Raw genomic sequence first — 24,694 nt, 5'->3', positions numbered from 1 at the left:
CAAATCAATTTGCGGATTCAGACGTTATTGCCATTGTCAATGGTGAACAAAAACAAACAAAACTACAGAAACAAAAAAAAAACAGCAAAAACAAATAATACAAGTCATGAGAGTAGAACAAATATTACCCGTAAGGGTGGCGAGAGGGAGGCAAACAATGGCAAGTGAATGTCAAGGTTTAGCCACGTGTTTTTTCTATTCTCTATTTTTCCGAGATGTTTTATTAAATATGTTACTGTTCTTCTTTAAAATAATAACTCATGATGGGCGAATAATATCCATGAAGTGTTCTTGGAAACACTTTGCCAGATGAGAGACTCCCACTCGCCCCCTCTGCTAAACCACTTGGAATTTATCTCATCTTTTGACCCACTTCATGGCATCTCCAAAAACACAGAACAAATCTGAAGAATAGAATTTGTTGTGGCTACCTTTTGTTTAATATTATTTATTGTTTGTCTTGTTGTTCCTACTTTTATTTTTGTTGTTTTCAGAAATCTTGTCTTGTGACTTAATCTCAGCATCTTTGCTATTTATTTGCTGCTGGGATTGTTAAAATTTAGTGGTCACTTTGTGGTTCTGCTAAAGACGTTATTAATTCCAGTAATTCAGAAAAACAAACAGATATTTGCCAAGTGATTTGGCTTTGGGGGTTTCAAGGATTAATGGTCAGTTATTTTTCAAGGCATGGGTCATTTCAATATTAAAACAAAACTCCAACAAGTTGAGAGGCTGCGTTCTATCTAGAAATGCATTTTGAAATCATTTCTGGAGGAATCAACCACCGAAAAATAAATTTTCTATGTAAAAGGTAGGTAGATAGCAGACAAGTAATTATTTTGAAGAGAAGACGGGTTCCAGGGTCACGTCTGTATATGTTCTCCGCGAAATATGTAACCTCAGCACAGGGTGAGACCTGAATATAGGGTGAGATGAAAACCTTTGGAAATAAATCTCAGGAACTTTGATTTTCAAGAATTTTCTTTGCCAGATTTTTTTTTTTTTTTTTTGGTGAATAGTTTTCAATGATTTTCTTCATGGATTATTCCAACGTATTTGTCAAGAACCTCCGCTTCAAGAATCGTAGATTTTTCAAAAATATTTTCAAGGACTTTCTTTCCACGAATCGCGTATTTTTAAAAATAGTTTTCAGGGACTTTCTTTCCAACGATCGAGGATTTGTAGAAAAAAGTTTTCAAGGACATGCTGGCTGGGACTTTCAGTCTGCATAAATGTCGTGGATTTTTTTTTAATTTACAAGGTGAGATGAAAAAACTGCAACCGACTTCAGACTGCTGTCATTTTTAAACAACTCGTCCGACAGCTGTTAAAATTATTCCAGTGACAGCTCATTATATTGTTTAAAAGCACACAAAAGCATTTTGGTGAGAATTTTCCAGAAAAAAAAAAATAATTAGTGATGGAGTTCAAGCGTGATAGTGTGATTTCTTTATATTTGGCCGGGAAAAGCACCAATGGCTATCGTTAGAGCACTCCAGCATTGAAATGTGAATAAATTTTTTGTGTTTCGTACCATCGCTCTTTACCGATTACGTGATACCGGTAGCGTAGCACGACGTCAAGGAAGTGGAGGGAAGAAAACGCCAACATCAGCAGAAATGGTTCGAAAAGTAAAGAAGCGACTTGATCGAAACCCGCGTCGCAGTGGTGCGTGCGCTGAACATATTGCAATATTCCATTCGGCAAATATTGAAAAATGAGCTCGGGGTAAATCCATTGAAATGCCAAAAAGTGCAAGAACTTACACCGCAACAGAAGGAAAATAAACTCAAAAGAGCTAAAGAGTTGCTTCGCTTGGCCGAAAGTGGTGAACTGCCGAATTTGGTTTTCTCCGTCTCCGATGAGAAAACATTGGTTGTCCAGCAGTTTTTAAACGAACAAAATGATCGTGTTTACTTGCCAAAGAGGTCAGCTAAAAATGTGCACCTTCGGTTGGCCACCAGATACATTTTGGCCGCAGACCTTGCAAATTCCAACAGGATTCAGCACCATCGCACTCAGTACGCGCCACCCAAGAATGTTTACAAAATGAGGTTCCTCGCTTCATTTCCGGGGCACAATGGACTATTGTGTCTGGAGCATTTTGGAAAGCAAGGTTGGTACTAAAAAATACCAAAGTGTCGATCACCTCAAGCAAGCGCTTCGCCGGGAATGGGCCAAAATATCGCTCGGCGTGTGACGGTTTCATTGAAAGTTTGAAGGCTATAATTCGTGCCAAATCGCATCAGAAGTGCAGACGGGACGCTGACCGATATATTTCATCTTTACACCAGACTTTCGGTTAATAAAAATATTGCGGTGTGTGTAATTGGAGGACAATCGGACTCTTACATCACATTTTATAAGAGTTATAATTATTGAAAATGTTGACCCTTTGTGAGGGAGTTACTCGATAAAGTGGACCGATTATGTCCATTTTCGCGCCTGACGTAGCACTTACAACTATAATTAGGATTTGCAAAGTTGGAGCAAAATCGGATTATCCTTTCTCTTTCTGTGCATTAAAATATTTTTTTTTTGAAAATTTCGACCTTTTGTGGGTGAGGTATCAGAAGGAGTGGACTGATATTGACCCCCTCCGAACTCGATCTGATAATAATATTACGATGTACCAAGTTTGGACCAAATCGGATACTCCTTCGCGAGCTATCGTGCGCTCCAGCCAGCAAGCCACACAGGCAGGCAGACAGACAGAGGGACGGACATCGCTAGATCGACTCCAAATGTCCTGAAACGGATTTGGTCCAAAGAGACCTAGGGTTTTAACCCATTATTTCGATCAAATATTTAAAATCAAATGATATATACCCTCTCTAGCCATATGGCTGAGGGTATAAAAAGGTAGAGAAAAGTTGCACAAAAAATGACTTTTTCCCGCAAATGTTAAAATGCAGGTATTAATAATGGAGGTAAATAAAAATTGCCGAATTATCTATGACTGATTGTTATTTCTTGTCGTTGACATACAATTTTATATTTTTTTATATTTCCATATAATATTGTCCCCCGCATATTTCGGACGCATTTTGATGCCCACTTACTTTTGTTAAAACTGTTGAATAATTTCACTTATTTGCATTTTCTCGTAACTTTTATTTTTTTACACAACATACATGTTTTCAAACCATCCCCACATGTATATTGAAATTTACTGAAATGTGCAATAAGCTTAAAATTAAAAATTCATTATGCATAAAATATAAATAATCAGCAAAAAAAATTTTAAAAAAAATAATGAAACAACAACAACAGCCGTAAAATGTCAATTCAATTGTTAACAGCATTGACCCAATAACGATGGCAACAAACATAAATATGTCAGTCTGTATCTTTCCGTCCGTCTGTCCGGCCGTTTGTCTGTCTCTACATATGTAAATGAAACACCATTCTGTATGTTTGTATATTTCATTTTTCAATAATTGCATGAGACATAACCATTATTGGCAACACCAGCTAGGGTGAGCAGAGTAGAGACGATTTGCTGATTGGTGGCAGGCGATATAAATTATTTGCCTACAAAAACAACAACAATACTCAACAACTTGTTGTTGCTGTTGGCCAAAATCCATGGCGTAATTTTCAAGAGCGTGGAATTGTAATTGGCAATTTGTTGTAGGCATATCCAAGACCAGACTCTATAAATAAATAAATTATTTTCATTGACTCTTTTTTTCGTGTTTTAAAAACCAACAAAAAAATATAAAAAATAAACCAAAATTATTTGGAAAAAAAGTTGAATAGAAATTCAAACACTTGTTGCAAATTATTCCAGTCCATTGCATGTTTGAAACAAAACATTGTTGCTTTTTTGAATAAATTTATGTAGAACACTACGGCCTGGCTGACTGACTAATTGGTGGGCTTTCGTGACTTGATATCGTTTTTAATTGGTTTTAACCAAAACCCATGTTGTTTTTTTCTTGTTGTTGTCTTTTTGTAAATTCAAAGAAAATGTTGTACATTGCATTTCAAGTATAAGGTTAGTTATTGAAAAAGGTGTGTTTAATATTTCGAGGAAAAAGACAGGCTCAAGAGGATGGAATATTAAAAGAAAAATATGGATAGAAGGCTTTTTAAAAGGCCTTTAACTCCGCACAGTGGTTCAGAATAATATTTTTCCTGACTGATACTGAATACTGAGTGCATATTACAGCTGTGGGTAACAAATATAACAAATCGGATGAACAATATATATGGCAGCTATAGCTATATCTGAACCGATCTTCACCAAATTTTACAATTTTTACAGCTTCTGGACTCAATTCGGTCATAAGTGCCAAATTTCATTCCATTTGGGAAAATATTAGACGATTGGTGCACAATAAAAGTTAAATCGGACGAAGTTATATATGGGAGGATATATTCAAAACCGAATCGATCTCGATAAAAACTAGCAAAGGTATTTCTGAGCTGTATTTGATATATTTTCCCAAATATTGTTGTCGCAGAGTTTATATTACGGCTGCGGAGGACTAAAATAACAAATCGGATGAACAATATATATTGGAGCTATAGCTATACCTGAACCGATTTCGATCAAATTTGGCATACTTATTTTCAGGCATTGGTGCACAATAAAAGGCAAATCGGACGAAGATATATATGGGAGATATATCTAAATCTTTTACCGATTATCTCCAATTTCAATAGGGTTCGTCCTTGCGCCAAACAAATGATTTGTGCAAAATTTCATCTGGATCGGGTAATAAATGCGAACTGTACTTTGTTTACAGAAATACATGGACAGACGGTCGGAAGGACGGACATGCATAAATCGACTCAGAATGTGGTTCTATGCAGATCATCAAAAGGAACTATGGGTCTATCTCGTTTCCTTTTGTCTGTTACAAAACAAATGCACAAAGACATAATACCCTGACCACCTTGTGGTGTAGGGTATAAAAAGTATTTTACTACACAAAAAGAGTAAGGATAATCTGTTTTTACTCCAACTTTGCAAATCTTTATATTTGCATAAATGCTAGTTGAAGTGCGGAAATGGAGTATATCGATCCACTCCTTCACAAAGGGTAAAAATCTTGAATATTCATGAAGCTCAGAAAGCACGAAATTAACATCCGATTGCCTTCAGAAGTGGCACATCTCAATATTTCCATCAACACAAGATCTCTTAAAAAACTATGGTATAAATCAGACCATTCCTTCTGGTATCTCCCCCGCAAAGGTCATAGTTTTGAATAACAAAAACGATCATAAAATCCGAAATAGTAATCCGGTCCTTTTCAAATTACACACATTACAATATTTTTATTAACCCAAGGTCTGGTGTGAAATTGAGGTATATCGGCCACTCCTTCTGGGACCTCCCCGTACAAGGTTCAACATTTTCAATATTCAAGAAGCTTATAAAACGCGAAATTAACATTCGATTTCATTTAGACTTTGTACATCTCAATTTTACCATCAACAACAGGATCTTATAAAGATGGTAGAGATCGGATCCTTTTTTCTGGTACCTCTCCCACATAGGGTTCAAGATTTTGAAAACCAATACGCTCAAAGAATGCGTAATGAGCATCCAACTCTCTTCAAATGTCAAACATCCAAATAATAATAATCTAATGTGTAGATGATATATATCTGCGAACCCCTTCTGGTACCTCACTAACAAAGAGTCACAATTTCAAATTCTTTACAACTTTCTATATCTAAATATTTCTGTTATGAATATGTAATTAATCGGAATTTATGATTTCGCATAAAATTAGATATAAATGTTCGATTTCCTTCAAATAGATGAAGTATAAAAACTAGAATATTTCGGTCCGCTATATCTGTTACCTTACGCTTATATAAATTATAGAAAGTAGTCGATATAGTCCAAATCTGGCACGTTGTAATATTTTTATCAGTCTTAGGTCAGATAGGAATTGGTCAATATTGGCCAACTGCTTCGGAACCTCCCCCATAAAGGGTCAACAGTTTGAATAATCATGACTCAATCTTTCGAGTTCAAAAATTTTTGAATTTTTCACAGGAAAGATAGAACAAGTAAAAAAAGCTGTAAGTTCGACCGGACCGAACTTTGAACACCCTCCACCATTTGGTACAAATTAGCAATTTTCAAAAAAAAATAGAATCCGATAAACATTATGTTAAAATCTTAAAAATACCGAATGTAGCCGTATATTAGGGGTATACGACAACGTGGACCTGCATAGTTAACAATTGTCATAAACTATTACAATATCCAAATGCGAAACTTGAAAAAAATCTGTTTATAATTTACCTAAAATCATCAAAATAACAAATATAGGGAGGTACCATGCGGGTTACAAAATGTGAACCTGCATAGACAATTTTCTGTCATAGGCTGTAGCACCCATTACGAACTTCAAATACCAAATTTTAAATAGTTCCGGTGGATAATGTCGCTAAAATCATCAAAATACCGAATATCGAGAGTTCCGTTATATGGGGGCTATACCAAAACGTGGACCTACATGACCCATTTTCAACACCATAAGTCCTGTAGACATAGTATACATTTGAGTAAAATTTTATCGATCTACTTCATTTCGTTCGGAAGCTAGAGAGATTTCTACAGACGGACAAACGAATAGAGGGACGGACATCCCGTATTATCGTGAAAATATTCTGGAGGGTGCATTAAAGCCTTGAGCATGCAAACATTTGAGCCGCAAACCTTGGCACTCCAACAGGACTCAGCACCATCGCACTCAGCGCGCGCCACCCAAAAATGATTACAAAATGAGGTTCCTCTCTTCATTTCCAGCGCACAATGGCCACCAAAATCTCTGGATACCAATCCGTTGGACTATTGTTTCGTCTGAATTATTTTGGAAAGCAAGGTTGGCACTAAAAAATACCAAAGTGTCGATTACTTCAAGCAAGCGCTTCGCCGGGAATGGGCCAAAATACCGCAGAGCAACAATCGGGCAGCGTGTGACGGTTTCATTGGCCGTTTGATGGCCATAATTCGTGCCAAAGGTCATCAATTCGAACAAATCTAACCTTATTCTAAAATTTGATGCTATTTTTTTGCTTTCATTCAATAAAATTGGAAATTAAAAATGTAAAAATTATGGCGCTTGACTTTGTTGCAGTTTTTTTATCTCGCCCTGTATACTTGGATTTCTGCTATATGATATAAAGAGCGCCATCTTCATGTCCATAGCGGCCAAACAATACATGTCTACGAAATATAAATTAAGGTAGCAATTATTAACACCGAAAGGGAAACTAACCAGTGAACCAAAGAAACATACTCTAATGTTTCGGAGATTTTTAATGTCGCCCTGGAAGTATACAATAATGTCAAAAGAATACTTGGAACACTGCTGTGGAATACTAAGAGCGCCATCTTCATCACGATATTTGCGAAATATATACATGCATGTGAAATATAAAAAAAAAATAAAAAATACTAAGGAGGACAAACCTTAGAGAATATAGATTTTTGAATTCGGCCAGGAAGTATGCAAGAAGTTAAAAAAGCAATGCATGGGATTTTTGTATATGAGCGCCATCTTAGTGTCGATATTAACCAGGATGCATAAATATCTGTGTTATCTGAATTTATGCAGCAAAACTCAACATCTAGTGAACTAAGTTGTGGAGCAATAAAATAAAAGTTAAGTTCGCGGAGATGTTTTAATTCATCCTGAAAGGATGCAAAAGACTGAATACAGGGAATTCTGTTATGTAATAAAAAGGGTGCCATCCTCATGTCGTTGTCGGTTAAATGAATTTATGTCAAGACTACATTTTGTTAGATTTTCAGAAAAAAGATTATCAAAACTTTGACCCTTTGTGGGGAAGGTAGCAGGAGGAATGGTCCGATCTCTACCTTTTTTTAACAGATCCTTTGTTGATACAAATATTCAGATGTGCCAAGTCTAAACGGAATCCGACGTTAATTTCGCGTTTTATGAGCTTTATGGATATTCAATATTTTGACCTTTTGTGGGGGAGGTACCAGAAGGAGTGGACCGATATATTTCAAAATATTGGAACGTGTGAAATATTAAGACAATCGGATTCTTACATCACATTTTATAAGACTTATAATTATTCAACAATTTTAGCATTTGTGGGGGAGGTACTTGATGGAGTGGACCGATATTATCCATTTTTGCACCTAACCTAGAACTGACGCAAATATTAGGATTTTTAAAGTTGGACCACACCCGGATAATCGCTTCTCTTTCTGAGCAGATTTTTTTTTTTTTTTTTTGAAAACTTTGACCTTGTTTGGGGGAGGTACCAAAAGGAGTGGACCAATATATTCCATCTTAACACCAGACCCTGGGTTAATATAAATATTGGAATGTGTGAAATTTGAAGACAATCTGACTCATAAACGACATTTTATGAGAGTTGTAATTATTCAAAATTTCGACCATTTGTGGAGTAGTGGGCCGATATTATCCATTTTCACACCTGACTTAGCACTGACGCAAATATTAGGATTTGCAAAATTGGAGCAACATCGCATTATAGATTCTCTTTCTGTGGAAAAAATATATTTTTTGAAAATTTCTATTTTTTGTGGGGGAGGTACCAGAAGGAGTGGACCGATATTGTCCATCTCCGAACTCGATCTAAGTCTGACAAAAATATTACAATGTACCAAGTTTAGATCAAATTGGATACTCCCTTGAGAGTTATCGTGCGCACCAGCCAGCCAGCCAGACATTCGGACGGACGGACGACATCGCTATAGACCTAGGGTCTAAAACCGTTATTTCGACTAGGCACGTTTTGGCCGTATCAAATGATATATACCCTATGCAGCCATATGGCCGAGGGTATAAAAAATAACATTAAAAGGGAACTAAGCAGTTGAGGTCAAACCTAGAAATATGGAGATTTTTGAAAAAGTCCTGAAAGGAAGCAAAGTTATAGCTAAAGAATAGCATGGAATTTTGGTACATAATCTAAGAAGCGCCATCTTAATGTCGATATGCATATATGACATAAATAACGCCACCTTCGTATCAAGACCGGAAAAAATAAATATCTGTAAAATATACATTTCCGTGCATACTTTTAGGCGTTTAAATGACTGAAATTATTTAAAATAAATTAGAAAGCATTTAAAATAACTTCTACATCCAATTAAAGCGACATTGACCTGTTCGCATATGAATGTAATTGAATTCTCACAATGCGTGACAAATAATCTTGCAAAAAAATCCCCCCATTATTTGTTCATCCATTCAACTGGAAATCTATTTATTTTTTTCTCTCTCTTTATCGTTCAATTTATTTTTAAATATTCATAAATAATAATATTGATGTTGCTGTTGTTCTTTTTTTCTCTTTTATCCAATCTTTGCATATAAAATTAACATTAATGTATCATCATTGACGGATGGTGATGACAACGACGACAAGAATGATTTTGTCTTTTATTGATTGAAAATAGGCAATTTAAGGTTGAGTGAATGAATGATTCAATACTCCTTTGGGAATGGTTGGATGGATGGAGGGAAGATATTGCTGTTACTTCTACGTTTTTTTTTTTCGATTTGTTATCGGAAAGTCAAACAACCGGCCAGTCAGCCAGCCGAGCCATAGCCAGCAATCGGTTGGTTTGGAATTATTTGCTCTTGACAAACAAAGCAGCCAGCCACCAGCCAACCAACCAACCGAATGTTGTCCCGGCCATTAACTGTTCATTTATCTTTCATTCAAATTATGAATACATCAAAGTTCTGTCTGTCTGTCCGTCAATCAGTCGATAATGAGATTGTTAATGATTTTGACATTCAATAATGACTGTTCGTCACTCTCTCGCGACGCTACTTTGGCTTTGTGAGTTGTGTGGTGGTGGTGTTGGACGAAGAGAATGGTTGTCGGATAAGAATCAATAAAAAAAAACTGAACTAATAACGAAATCGATAAATTCCCATTTGAACTTGGCCGATGGCCAAACAATGGAGTTAATCTTCCGAATAGGCCATACAATAAATATGATAATTATCAATAAATAAACATGAACGAATATTATTAACTTAACGTTCCGTCAATTACTTACTTACTTAATTATTTAACAGGGGATTTGGAAAGCTCTGAAAAAAAGAAAGAAAAAATAATAATTATTAGTATTTAATTAAAGAATTTGGAGGAGATAAGATAAAGGGGAGAATATTAAAAATCAAAAGGCAAAATCAGTAAAAGTTAGAGATATTATATATAAAAGACCCGCAGAGGGTCATATATGAATAGTAAATTTATACCAGATCTTCTTTCACCACCTCACCCAAAATGGCATTACCAAATAATGAATTTATGAAATACATTATGACATCACAACTTACAAAACTGCATCTCATACCCCTTACTTTAGGATGGACATGTCATGAGAAGTTTGTCCATTCCAACTGCTACCAAGAGGCAAGAGTCGGAAAATTAAAAAAAAAAAAAAAACAGTCGTCCTATTTTAAGAGATATTGTATCTATATTTGGTTCCATTTCAGAGCAAGAGCAATTGCATTTATATTTGTTTCCTTTTCATCACTCACTTACTCATTACATGGAGAGGTAAAAGTAAGATATTCGGTTTTGTAATTGTTTTGGAGAATAGCCCTTTTTTCATAAGTTTACTGGTAATGCAGAGAGTATGCAGTTGTCGTTACTTTTTGCTCATTGGTAAAGGGAGGGTAGGTAGTTGTTCCAAATTTTTGCTAAGTACCAGAGATCTGTGCAGGTTCATCTACCCCAATGCATAAAATATCAGAAAAACAAATTCTATTTGTTCCTGCCTGTCTTGATAAACTCTCCCCCTATTAGAAGGCCATTTGAAGGTCTCCTTATTATCATAGAAGACCTTGAGAAGGACTTCTAATAGAAGACCATGAGGGGGTCTTCTTCTCTCAGAAGACCTTGAGGTCTTCTTCTCTCAGAAAGACCTTTTGAAAATAACTTTTTCTCAAAGAGGTCCTTGAGAAGGCATTTTTCTCAAAGAAGAGCTTGAGAAGTTCTTCTCAAAAAAAGGCATAGGTCTTCTACTCATAGAAGATCTAGAGATGGTCTTCTTCTTCTCATAGAAGACCTTGAGAAAGTCTTCCACTCAGAGAAGACCTGGAGAAGGCTTTATACTCAGGGAAGACCTGGAGAAGATCTTCTACTTATAGAAGACCTGGAGAAGGCCTTCTACTTATAGAAGACCTGGAGAATGTCTTTTGCTCATAGAAGATCTGGAGAAGGTCTTCTACTTTAAGAAGACCTAGAGAAGGTCTTCTACTCTTTTGAAGACCAGAAGGTCTTTTACCTTTAAAAGGCCTGGAAAAGGTCTTGGGGAGGGTCTTCTACACTTAGAAGGCCTGGAGAAGGTCTTTAACTCTTAGAAGGCCTGAAGGAAGGTCTTATACTCATATAAGAATGGGGAAGGTCTTATACTCATAGAATACAAGAAGACCCGGAAAAGGTCCTCTACTGATAGAAGACCTTTAGAAGGTCTTCTACTCAAAGAAGACCTGGTGAAGGTCTTCGGCTTTTAGAAGGCCTGGAGAAGGTCTTATACTCATAGAAGACCCGGAAAATGTCCTCTACTCATAGAAGACCTGGTGAAGGTCTTCTGCTCATAGAAGACCTGTTGAAGGTCTTCTGCTCATAGAAGACCCTGAAAAGGTCCGCCACTCATAGAAGACCTGGAGAAGGTCTTCTACTCTTAGAAGGACTGGAGAAGGTCTTCTACTAATATAAGACGTGGAGGAGGACATTTAAACATAGGAGACTGGGAGAACGTTTTTAGGAGAAGGTCTTCTATTCTTAGATCGTCGGTAGATAGTCTTATACTCATAGAAGAAGAAGAAGAAGAAGACTTCTATCACTGGAAGAGCTACAGAGGCGTGTCATCTATAAAAACCTATTAAAGGTCCTCTTTCTTTATAGGACCGTTTAAAAATATTCTTCAAAAAAGACTTAGAGAAAATATTTCATATGTGGAGGACCTTCCATACTTAGAAGATCATTACAAGGTCTTTCATAAAAACGGCCCTAACAGAGGCCTCTCCCCATTGATGAACTTCTAAACATTTTATATCTATAGAACATCTGTTGTAAACATTTTTTCTTTTAAGTCGCGCCAATTTAATGAAACTAGGATATACTACGCAAAATTGTGCTCCTACTTATCCTCCCTGGTATTACCCCCTCCCCCACACACCCCCTCATTATATTAGAATTATTGCAAATCCATTTTAATCTCTTTAATCTATGAAACATAATGCCATCAACGCTGCTAGGGCAATTAAAATACAATTAATATGTAATCGCCTAAAAGTATGCAGCACACACATTGTAAAATGTTCCCTAATCCCACATGGGGAAATTACACACACATGTATATTTGTATGTTTGTATAACGCCAATTTCGTGTGAATTTCATCATCGTTACAGCCAATTATCTGGAGGAAATGTTAATTGATTGCTCGCTCGCTCGTTCGCTTAAGCTGGTAGGCAATCAATCAATCAATTATATTAACGCCTTAAAGTATGCAACACACATTTGAAGAAACTTTAAAATAGAAGAGGCCACTTCAAAATTTAAACACACAGAAAAAAATGATACTCCAACATTTGTTTGTAGCCCCTCTTCTCATCAATCTCTTTTCTTTTTTCTTTGGCAATCGGAATGATGGCTCTCACAATTACTGCCAAGAAGCACGTGCTAAAAGCAAATGAACAAATCAACTAACCAATCTGATAGCAGAGTGCGAAATAGAAAACTGTAAAGAACTGTGACGACTTTGATGCCTCTTTGGAAACAAAAAAAAAAGAAAGAAACCCATTTACAGCTGAAGATAAACGGCCGTTTTAGAACGCTGACAGTCAACGCAAAATCATTTAACTTAGAACGCCTACAATTCACAATTCAATCCAGTTGGCTGTTCGTCAACGGCAATAATCGCCGTCTTTGGCACAGGAATCAGCAGCATTATATCAGGGTATTATCAATATCATATGCCAAGCCTCCCCCTCTCGCCCCTTATCCATCAGCCTTCCAGCCAGCCATCACGGGCATGACTGCTGATGATGACGATAGACCTGTGGGCAGATTGCCGACTTAAATGGGCCAATATTTATACCATCTCTCTATCGGGGATGTTGCTCATTGATTATGGAGGCACACACCGATGATGATGGCAGGAAGAGGGGAACAACGAATGAATGCATGAGCTGGGATAAATGGATGCTATTCATACAAAAAAGAAAACTTGTCGGAATGCTTCTCTTTAAGCCGAGGGTCAGCCATTGAATTTTACGGCACTTTAAGTCGCTGAATACATTTTGGCATTTTATTTGCCAGGGTTCCGCCGCCTTCCTTCCTTATGACATCACAACTTACAAAACTGCATCTCATACCCCTTACTTTAGGATGGACATGTCATGAGAAGTTTGTCCATTCCAACTGCTACCAAGAGGCAAGAGTCGGAAAATTAAAAAAAAAAAAAAAACAGTCGTCCTATTTTAAGAGATATTGTATCTATATTTGGTTCCATTTCAGAGCAAGAGCAATTGCATTTATATTTGTTTCCTTTTCATCACTCACTTACTCATTACATGGAGAGGTAAAAGTAAGATATTCGGTTTTGTAATTGTTTTGGAGAATAGCCCTTTTTTCATAAGTTTACTGGTAATGCAGAGAGTATGCAGTTGTCGTTACTTTTTGCTCATTGGTAAAGGGAGGGTAGGTAGTTGTTCCAAATTTTTGCTAAGTACCAGAGATCTGTGCAGGTTCATCTACCCCAATGCATAAAATATCAGAAAAACAAATTCTATTTGTTCCTGCCTGTCTTGATAAACTCTCCCCCTATTAGAAGGCCATTTGAAGGTCTCCTTATTATCATAGAAGACCTTGAGAAGGACTTCTAATAGAAGACCATGAGGGGGTCTTCTTCTCTCAGAAGACCTTGAGGTCTTCTTCTCTCAGAAAGACCTTTTGAAAATAACTTTTTCTCAAAGAGGTCCTTGAGAAGGCATTTTTCTCAAAGAAGAGCTTGAGAAGTTCTTCTCAAAAAAAGGCATAGGTCTTCTACTCATAGAAGATCTAGAGATGGTCTTCTTCTTCTCATAGAAGACCTTGAGAAAGTCTTCCACTCAGAGAAGACCTGGAGAAGGCTTTATACTCAGGGAAGACCTGGAGAAGATCTTCTACTTATAGAAGACCTGGAGAAGGCCTTCTACTTATAGAAGACCTGGAGAATGTCTTTTGCTCATAGAAGATCTGGAGAAGGTCTTCTACTTTAAGAAGACCTAGAGAAGGTCTTCTACTCTTTTGAAGACCAGAAGGTCTTTTACCTTTAAAAGGCCTGGAAAAGGTCTTGGGGAGGGTCTTCTACACTTAGAAGGCCTGGAGAAGGTCTTTAACTCTTAGAAGGCCTGAAGGAAGGTCTTATACTCATATAAGAATGGGGAAGGTCTTATACTCATAGAATACAAGAAGACCCGGAAAAGGTCCTCTACTGATAGAAGACCTTTAGAAGGTCTTCTACTCAAAGAAGACCTGGTGAAGGTCTTCGGCTTTTAGAAGGCCTGGAGAAGGTCTTATACTCATAGAAGACCCGGAAAATGTCCTCTACTCATAGAAGACCTGGTGAAGGTCTTCTGCTCATAGAAGACCTGTTGAAGGTCTTCTGCTCATAGAAGACCCTGAAAAGGTCCGCCACTCATAGAAGACCTGGAGAAGGTCTTCTACTCTTAGAAGGACTGGAGAAGGTCTTCTACTAATATAAGACGTGGAGGAGGACATTTAAACATAGGAGACTGGGAGAACGTTTTTAGGAGAAGGTCTTCTATTCTTAGATCGTCGGTAGATAGTCTTATACTCATAGAAGAAGAAGAAGAAGAAGACTTCTATCACTGGAAGAGCTACAGAGGCGTGTCATCTATAAAAACCTATTAAAGGTCCTCTTTCTTTATAGGACCGTTTAAAAATATTCTTCAAAAAAGACTTAGAGAAAATATTTCATATGTGGAGGACCTTCCATACTTAGAAGATCATTACAAGGTCTTTCATAAAAACGGCCCTAACAGAGGCCTCTCCCCATTGATGAACTTCTAAACATTTTATATCTATAGAACATCTGTTGTAAACATTTTTTCTTTTAAGTCGCGCCAATTTAATGAAACTAGGATATACTACGCAAAATTGTGCTCCTACTTATCCTCCCTGGTATTACCCCCTCCCCCACACACCCCCTCATTATATTAGAATTATTGCAAATCCATTTTAATCTCTTTAATCTATGAAACATAATGCCATCAACGCTGCTAGGGCAATTAAAATACAATTAATATGTAATCGCCTAAAAGTATGCAGCACACACATTGTAAAATGTTCCCTAATCCCACATGGGGAAATTACACACACATGTATATTTGTATGTTTGTATAACGCCAATTTCGTGTGAATTTCATCATCGTTACAGCCAATTATCTGGAGGAAATGTTAATTGATTGCTCGCTCGCTCGTTCGCTTAAGCTGGTAGGCAATCAATCAATCAATTATATTAACGCCTTAAAGTATGCAACACACATTTGAAGAAACTTTAAAATAGAAGAGGCCACTTCAAAATTTAAACACACAGAAAAAAATGATACTCCAACATTTGTTTGTAGCCCCTCTTCTCATCAATCTCTTTTCTTTTTTCTTTGGCAATCGGAATGATGGCTCTCACAATTACTGCCAAGAAGCACGTGCTAAAAGCAAATGAACAAATCAACTAACCAATCTGATAGCAGAGTGCGAAATAGAAAACTGTAAAGAACTGTGACGACTTTGATGCCTCTTTGGAAACAAAAAAAAAAGAAAGAAACCCATTTACAGCTGAAGATAAACGGCCGTTTTAGAACGCTGACAGTCAACGCAAAATCATTTAACTTAGAACGCCTACAATTCACAATTCAATCCAGTTGGCTGTTCGTCAACGGCAATAATCGCCGTCTTTGGCACAGGAATCAGCAGCATTATATCAGGGTATTATCAATATCATATGCCAAGCCTCCCCCTCTCGCCCCTTATCCATCAGCCTTCCAGCCAGCCATCACGGGCATGACTGCTGATGATGACGATAGACCTGTGGGCAGATTGCCGACTTAAATGGGCCAATATTTATACCATCTCTCTATCGGGGATGTTGCTCATTGATTATGGAGGCACACACCGATGATGATGGCAGGAAGAGGGGAACAACGAATGAATGCATGAGCTGGGATAAATGGATGCTATTCATACAAAAAAGAAAACTTGTCGGAATGCTTCTCTTTAAGCCGAGGGTCAGCCATTGAATTTTACGGCACTTTAAGTCGCTGAATACATTTTGGCATTTTATTTGCCAGGGTTCCGCCGCCTTCCTTCCTTCTCACATTTCTTTCGTGTGCCCATCAACCATGTCCGTCTTGTCCAGTCAAGAGTCATCACCAGTATCTCGATGTGTATGCATGAGCGTGTCTTTCTTGTCGGTCCATCTTGCAAATAGTCATAAATCTTGATTTAGTACATGGTGATATGACCCCCCCTCCCCCCACCCCACCACATCGAAATAAAAACGAAATGAATTCCCTCCTCAGAATGTCTTAAAAGCAATATTGTGGGGAGGAAAGGGGGGGTGGTGATATCTTAAATGGCGCGGGTAGACAAGCCAGCAAGCAGAGAGCTCATGTTCATTGAGATAATGTCTATGATGTTGTTACTGGTGATTATTATTATGGTGATGGAGATGCTGATGGTGATTGAGAGAGCGGGGATGGAAGAGGGGACGAAGAGATGAGACGTCCAGAGACGTCCCAAAATCGAAGAGGATATACGAAGCTACTGTCTTCTATTAGGCCATCTGCTGATTTTCTACGAGAAAACCATCTGCTGATCTTCTATGAGAAGACCCTCAGCTGGTCTTCCAAGAGAAGACCCTCAACTGGTCTTCCAAGAGAAGACCATCTACTGGTCTTCTTCTCCGAGAAGACCCTCTACTGGTCTTCTTCTCCGAAAAGACCTTATATTGGTCTTCTTCTCCGAGAAGACCATCTATTGGTCTTCTGTGAGAAGACCATCTACTGGTCTTCTGTGAGAAGAGAAGAGGTCTTCTACGGGAAGACCATCTACGGGTCTACTATGGGAAGACCATACACTGGTCTTCTGTAGGAAGACCATCTACTGGTCTTCTATGAGAAGAGAAGAGGTCTTCTACGGGAAGACCATCTACTGGTCTTCTACGAAGAAGACCATCTACTGGTCTTCTACGAAGATGACCATCTACTGGTCTTCTACGAAGAAGACCATCTACTGGTCTTCTACTGAGAAGACCATCTACTGGTCTTCTGTGAGAAGACCATCTACTGGTCTTCTACTGAGAAGACCATCTACTGGTCTTCTACTGAGAAGACCATCTACTGGTCTTCTACTGAGAAGACCATCTACTGGTCTTCTACTGAGAACACCATCTACTGGTCTTCTATGAGAAGACTATCTACTGGTCTTCTATGAGAAGATCATCTACTGGTCTTCTATGAGAACACCATCTACTGGTCTCCTTCTACGAGAAGACCAACTTACTGGCTTTCTTCTACTAGAAGACCATCTTCTGGCCTTCCACTAGAAGACCATCTTCTGGTCTTCTATGAGAAGGCCATCTTTTTGTCTCCTACGAGAAGACCATCTACTGGTCCTCTTTGAGAAGACTTTATACTGGTCTTCTGTAAGAAGACCATCTACTGGTCTTCTACTGAGAAGACCATCTACTGGTCTTCTACTGAGAAGACCATCTACTGGTCTTCTACTGAGAAGAACTGGTCTTCTACTGATGTGAGAAGACTATTTACAGGTCTTCGAAAAGAAGACCATCTACAAATCTTCTATGAGTGGACCACCTACTACAGAGTTCTACTATCTGATCTTCTATCCTCAGTTCTCCTTCGTCTTCAAGAAGACATCTTGACCTTCTGAAAGAAAATCCGCATAAGTGTACACATGTATAAAGTAAGATACTGTAACTGAAATTTTCGCCACCCGCACAATGTAACTGTCCTAAACGACATGCCATCTCTCCGGTACAACAACACCACCAACAAAAAAAAAACCGACCTGACATTACATGCCAAGTAACAACGTCGTAACGAACATTTCTACATAAATATTTGCCTATGATAATTACACCAAATAACAAAAAAAAAAAGAACAAAATAAGCTAAAGCAAAATGCACAAAGCGAAGAAAGAAAGAAACGCAAGAAAAAAAAACAAAAAACCAAAAAGAAATATTAAGATGAAAAATGACACACACACACACACCAAAAGGGAAGAGGAAGTGCCAAACATTGTGAATTTGTGAATGATAAATGGATGGCCTGTTTGTTCGTGTTTGACAGATACTTAAGACGATGTTGTTGTTGTTTTTGCAATGACAGCAACGACGACGACGACGACGGAACAAAAAATTAACAAGAACAGCGAAATCTTGTATTCACGCAAATGAGCAGCCAAAATCGATTTTGAGCAAATGGATGGGTGTTGAGTTTCGGGATGTTTCAAATCAGTTTCGAGAGTGGGTGGTGGTATTTTGCATTTAAATGATGGGAAAAATAAATTAATAAGAATGTGTTCAAATTAGAAAATTTAAGAAAACATTATTGGTGGATTTGTTTTGGGATTAAAGAAAGTGCAATTTGTCCTTAAGGAGAGGAGAGAAATACTATATGTGTGGAGTTATTAGTGGAAGTAACAGGCAGACCTGTTTTGAATTTAATGATGCTCAGCGATTATAAAATCAACCTAACTGACAAATATTTTTTTCCAAAAACTTTTACTTTGCAACCCGCTTTCTGAACAATACCTTTAAAAAATATGCCACGACTTTAAGGTTCTGAATACATTTTCGGTAAACAGGTTCAAGAAAATGTGTTCGCAAAAACTTATCCATTAGTCATAATCTATAAAATTTACTTAGAAAGTACTTGAAAAACTCTTATGAAAAATCCAAAACTTTTGTACTGACTCCTCTTGAAAAAATTTTGAGAATTTTGAGGGTGAGATGAAAAAACTGCAACCAACTTCAGACTGCTGTCATTTCTAAGCCCTTCGCCCGACAGCTGTTAAAATTATTCCAGTGACAGCTCATTATATTGTTTACAAGTGCACAAAAGAATTTTGGTGAGAATTTTCCAGAAAAAAAAATTATTCGTGATGGAATTCAAGCGAGGTAGTACGATTTCATTATATTTGGCTGGAAAACCACAAGTGGCTATCGTTAGAGCACTCCAGCATTTAAATGTGAATAAATCTTTTGTGTCTCGTACCATCGCTCGTTACAGATTAAGTGATACAGGTAGCGTAGCCCGACATAGGTCAAGGAAGTGGAGGGAAGAAAAACAGCAACATCAGCAGAAAATGTTCGAAAAGTAAAGAAGCGACTTCGAAATCGAAACCCGCGTCGCAGTGGCCGAAGCTGAATAAATCACAATATTCCATTTGGCAAAAATTGAAAAATGAGCTCGGGGTAATGCCATTGAAATTCCAAAAAGTGCAAGTGTCACTCAAAAGAGCTAAAGGGTTGCTTCGCTTGGCCGAAAGTGGTGAACTGCCGAATTTGGTTTTCTCCGTCTCTGATGAGAAAACATTCGTTGTCCAGCAGTTTGTAAACAAACAAAACGATCATGTTTATTTGCCGAAGAGGACAGCTGACAATGCCAACCGAAGGTGCCCAGAACTTAAGCGCCGGCCATGGTGATGGTCGCTCTCCGCTACCATGGCATCAGAATTAATACCGAATATTATTGCGAAAATATTCCGGAGGGTGTATTAAAGCCTTGGGCACCGCCGCAGACCTTGGGCATTCCAACAGGACTCAGCACCGCACTAAGCACGCGCCACCCAAGAATGGTTACAAAATGAGGTTCCTCACTTCATTTCCAGCGCACAATGGCCAACAAAATCTCCGGATACCAATCTGTTGGTTGCGTATGGAGTATTTTGGAAAGCAAGGTTGGCGCTTAAATATACCAAAGTGTTGTTCACCTCAAGCAAGCGCTTCGCCGGGAATGGGCTAAAATACCGCAGAGCAACATTCGGACAGCGTGTGACGGTTTCATTGGCCGTTTCAAGGCCATTATTCGTGCCAAAGGTGACCAATTCGAACAAATCTAAACTTATTTTAAAATTTGATGCTATTTTTTGTTTTCATTCAATAAAATTTGAAAAAATAATTAAAATTTATTGCGTTTGACTTTGTTGCCGTTTTTTCATCTCCTGGAATTCGTTTCAGGAGATTTGGAGTCGATGTCCGTTTGACTGGTTCACACGATAACTTTTGCAGGAATATAATGAAAAAATTAATTGAATCCTTCTTTTAAATGACTTCCCAGTAAAAAATCCTGTTGAAATTGAAGAACTTTCTGGGTCGAAAGTCTTTGAACCTTAGAAAACCACTTGAGCTATAGATATCGACATTTCAACAAATATTGATATAAGAGCTACCTTGGCTGTTCTATAAAAAAAAACAAATTAAGACTTGAACAATAAAAATTAAATATCATAACAGTCAATTTGTGGTTTTTCAATTATATAAAGATTTTCTTTCGCATTTTTTTGTTAACATTCATTTAAACTACCCCTCCACCCTCTCCCCCATTCAATCTACCCCTCCATTGGCTCTGTGGATTTTTTTCCTGTGGCTCATTTTTATTTACAATATTATGCTAATTGCCGGCTTAATTAGTATAATTAACTAAATTATTGTGGGAATTTAACAATTGTGTGTGTTTATTGGTGTGTTTCCGATTTCAATGGCCACCTTCTCTTTTTTTTCTTAAATTTCGTATTGATGATATGCAAAAAAAAAGAAAAAATGTAGACGAAAAATAAGCTGAAACAAGTCAAAAAGCTATAAGTTCGGCCGGGCCGATCTTTGAATACCCTCCAACATTTGGAATGATTTTGGCAAATTTTCAAAGAAAAAAATAAAATCCGTTAAAAATACTGTTAAAATTTAAAAAATACCGAATGTAGCCCTTATATTAGGGTCAATACGACGATGTGGACCTGCATAGGCAACGTGAACCTACATGGCTCATTTTCAGTATTAGGCTGTAGTATCCATTACGAATTTCAAATGCTAAATTTGAAACAATTCCGGTGAATAATGTCGCTACAATCATCAAAATACCGAATATCGGAGGTACCATTATATGGGGCTATACGAAGACGTGGACCTGCGCAGACAATTTTCTGTCAGAGGCTGTAGAATCCGTTACGAACTTCAAATACCAAATTTTAAAACATTTTCGGTTAATAATGTCGTTTAAATCATCAAAATACCGAATATCGGGAGGTACCGTTATATGGAGGCTATACGAAAACGTGGACCTACATGGCTCATTTTCTGTCTTAGGTTGTAGTATCCGTTATGAACTTCAAACACCAAATTTGAAATAATTCCGGTGAATAATGTCGCTAAAATCATCAAAGTGCCGAATACCGGGAGGTACCGTTGCGTGGGGGCTATATGAAGACGTGGACTTGCACGGACAATTTTCTGTCATAGGCTGTAGCATCCGTTACGAACTTCAAATACCAATTTTGAAACCATTCCGGTGAATAATGTAGCTAAAATCATCATAAAACCGAATATCGGGAGGTATCGTTTTATGGGGGCTATACCAAAACGAGGACCTACATGGCCCATTTTCAATACCAAAAGTCCTGCAGACATAATACACATTTGAGGAAAATTTTATCTATCTACTTCCATTCGTTCGGAAGCTAGGGTGATTTCCACAGAGGGATAGACGGACGGACATCGCTAAATCGACATAGAATTTTATGCTGATTAAGAACTTTGTAGGGTCTAAAATTTCGAGGTATTGCAAACGGAATAACAAACTTAATATACCCTCCATACTATGGTGGATGACCAGCAATCATCATTTTCCGCCACAGCCGCAGCAGCAACGTCGTTGTCATTCCATCATCATCTGACTTACTGGTGGCCGTCGTCTCCACTAATTGCATGTTCTATCTCTATTATTACGTTTTTCCTTTCCACTTCCATTCTTTGTTTAGTTTATCCAGCCATCCATCCATTTCCATTCAAATCTATCAAAATGGATGGAATGTCGCAAATCCATTCAAAATAAAGTTAAAAGCTTAGGAGGCACTACAATTAGTGTTAGTTGGCGACAACGATGATGACGATAAAGATCATAAGGAGGAGGGGGAGGGGGAGGAGCAAAATGAGGATGACAAAGCCATATGATGTTCTAAGGCTGATGATAATGGGACGACAACGACGATGCTGCTGCTGTTTCGCCTCATGAATGAATAAATGAATGAGGGAATGAATGAATGGACGAATGACTGAATGAATGCTGAAGATGAAATAAATTTGCATTAAAATTAAAATGTAGGCATTTCAATCAAACCAAATTGTTTCGAGTTTCTTTTCTTTGCCTTGCCTTGCTTTGTCTTTTATTCAGTTGTTTTTTTCTCTTGTCTTTGGCTTTTGAATATTTGTTGTCAAACGAAATTCAATGCAATTTAGGTTTCTAAGAAAAACACGCGAGAGTATCTGACGACGAAATGGGATTCAGCAGCAGGTTAAATTTTTTGAAGTAAAATTTTAAATACCGATCTTAGTTGAGGTTGGAGAATAAAAAATCCACAACATTTGTTACAACAACACCAACAAGCATTGCAGAGCTTAAAATTCGCACAAAAGTTTAATCCCTTCTTACTAATGGCTATTATAAAGGGTAATGTTTAGGAAAGTTGGTTTCCTGTTTTTTTGTAATTTCAAAATCCATTAATTTAATTATGCCTTTGTTTTTCTCCTCGTTTTCTTTGAATTGGGAAATATGATATTCCCTAAAATAAAATTTCAAAGAAATTTAGTTTAGGCTTGCATTTCACAAGAAAGGTATTGTTTTAATAAATTAGTTCGAATGCACAAAACACCTTCAATTAAATTAAATTAAAAACAAAAAAAAACAACACCAAAAACAAATTTTGTATCCTAGAATAGATTTCATCTTTTGTTTTTTTAATTCCTTTTATAAATTGTATTAATTTGAATGACTAATGACTAAAATAAATTTAAGAAAATTAAATTTTTTCAAAATTCAAATTTCAAAATAAAAAAAAAACAAGTAAAAAAGCTGTAAGTTAGGCCGGGCCGAACTTTGAGTACCCTCCACCACCTGGTACAAATTTAGCAATTTTTAAAAAAGTTAAATCCGTTAAAAATTCTGTTAAAATCTTAAAAATCCTAAATGTCTGAATGGCACTATAAGACGACGTGGACCTGCATAGGCAACTTTTGTGATAAGTCATTACAATATTCAAATGCGAAGCTTGAAAAAAAAAACTGTTTATAATGTAGCTAAAATCATCAAAATACCGAATATAGGAAGGTATCATGGGTGTTATAAAACGTGGACCTGCACAGACAATTTTCTGGCATATATATACGAAGACGTGGACCTATTTGGCCCATTTTCTGTCTTATGCTGTAGTATTCATTACGAACTGCAAATACCAAATTTGAAACAATTCCGGTAAATAATGCCGCTAAAATCATCAAAATACCGAATATCGGGGGGTACCGTTATATGGGGGGTTATACGAAGATGTGGACCTCCATGGCCCATTTTCTGTCTTATGCTGTAGTGTCCATTACAAACTTCAAATATCTAATTTGAAACAATTCAGGTAAATAATGTCGCTAAAATCATCAAAAAACCCGAATATCGGGAGGTACCGTTACAAGGGGCTATACCAAAATGTGGACCTACATGGCCCATTTATACCAAATACCAAAACTCCTGCAGACATAATACACATTTGAGTAAATTTTTATCAACCTACTTCATTTAGTTCGAAAGCTAGAGTCATTTCCACAGACGGACGGACATTGCTAAATCGACATAGAATTTTATGCTGATCTGACGAACTTAATATACCCTCCATACTATGGTGGAGGGTATAAAAAAAAACATCTATCTGGCTGGAACTTCCCATACCCTAATATTTATTTCAAAGTTAGTTTAGGCATGAAAATGAACAATGGATCGGCAATTCTCTCAAGGTGTTCGATTATTTACATTTTGACTTCTGTTGAGATTATTCAAATTCAATTTATGGAGTAGGTTCTTTAGCCGTTTGAAAGCAAACAAAATTATCGTGTTCACATGCCAAAGAGGTCAGCTGAAAATGTGCACCTTCGGTTGGTAATCAGAACTCAAGCGCCGGCCATGGTGATGGTGTAGGCCAACATAACAGCCGATGGTCGCTCTTCACTCGTATTAATCAACTGTGACACCAGAATAAATGCTAATATTCGGCATCGCAAAAATATTCTGGAGGGTGTATTAAAGCCTTTGGCACGCAAACATTTTGGCCGCAGACCTTTGACATTCTAGCAGAACTCACCACCATCGCATTCAGCACGAACCACCCCAGAATGGTTACAAAATGAGATTCCTGGCTTCTTTTCCAGCGCACATTGGCCACGAAAATCTCCGGATGCCAATCCGTGAGACTTTTGTGTCTGGAGTAATTTGGAATGCAAGGTTGGCACTAAAAAATACCAAAGTGTCGATCACCTCAAGCAAGCGCTTCGCCGGGAATGGGCCAAAATACCGCAGAGCAACATTCGGGCAGCGTGTGACGCCGGTTTCATTGGCCGTTTGAAGGTC

The 24,694-nt window shown here is 37.5% G+C and overlaps 1 protein-coding gene across 2 annotated transcripts in view; it reads right to left on the bottom strand.

Moving 5' to 3' along the window:
* LOC101888630 (bumetanide-sensitive sodium-(potassium)-chloride cotransporter) overlaps nucleotides 1–24,694 on the bottom strand; it is a 189,206-nt gene that overhangs the window by 123,806 nt on the left and 40,706 nt on the right. For both annotated transcript variants that reach the window (XM_020034704.2, XM_059119650.1), the window contains exon 3: nucleotides 10,050–10,079. The gene's annotated coding sequence lies outside the window, so the exon portion shown is untranslated. The remainder of the gene's footprint in view (nucleotides 1–10,049; nucleotides 10,080–24,694) is intronic.

The sequence above is a fragment of the Musca domestica genome, unplaced genomic scaffold, assembly GCF_030504385.1.
Source record: "Musca domestica strain aabys unplaced genomic scaffold, Musca_domestica.polishedcontigs.V.1.1 15, whole genome shotgun sequence".
Lineage (NCBI taxonomy): Eukaryota > Metazoa > Arthropoda > Insecta > Diptera > Muscidae > Musca > Musca domestica.
This window is presented reverse-complemented; position numbering and strand designations above follow the sequence as displayed.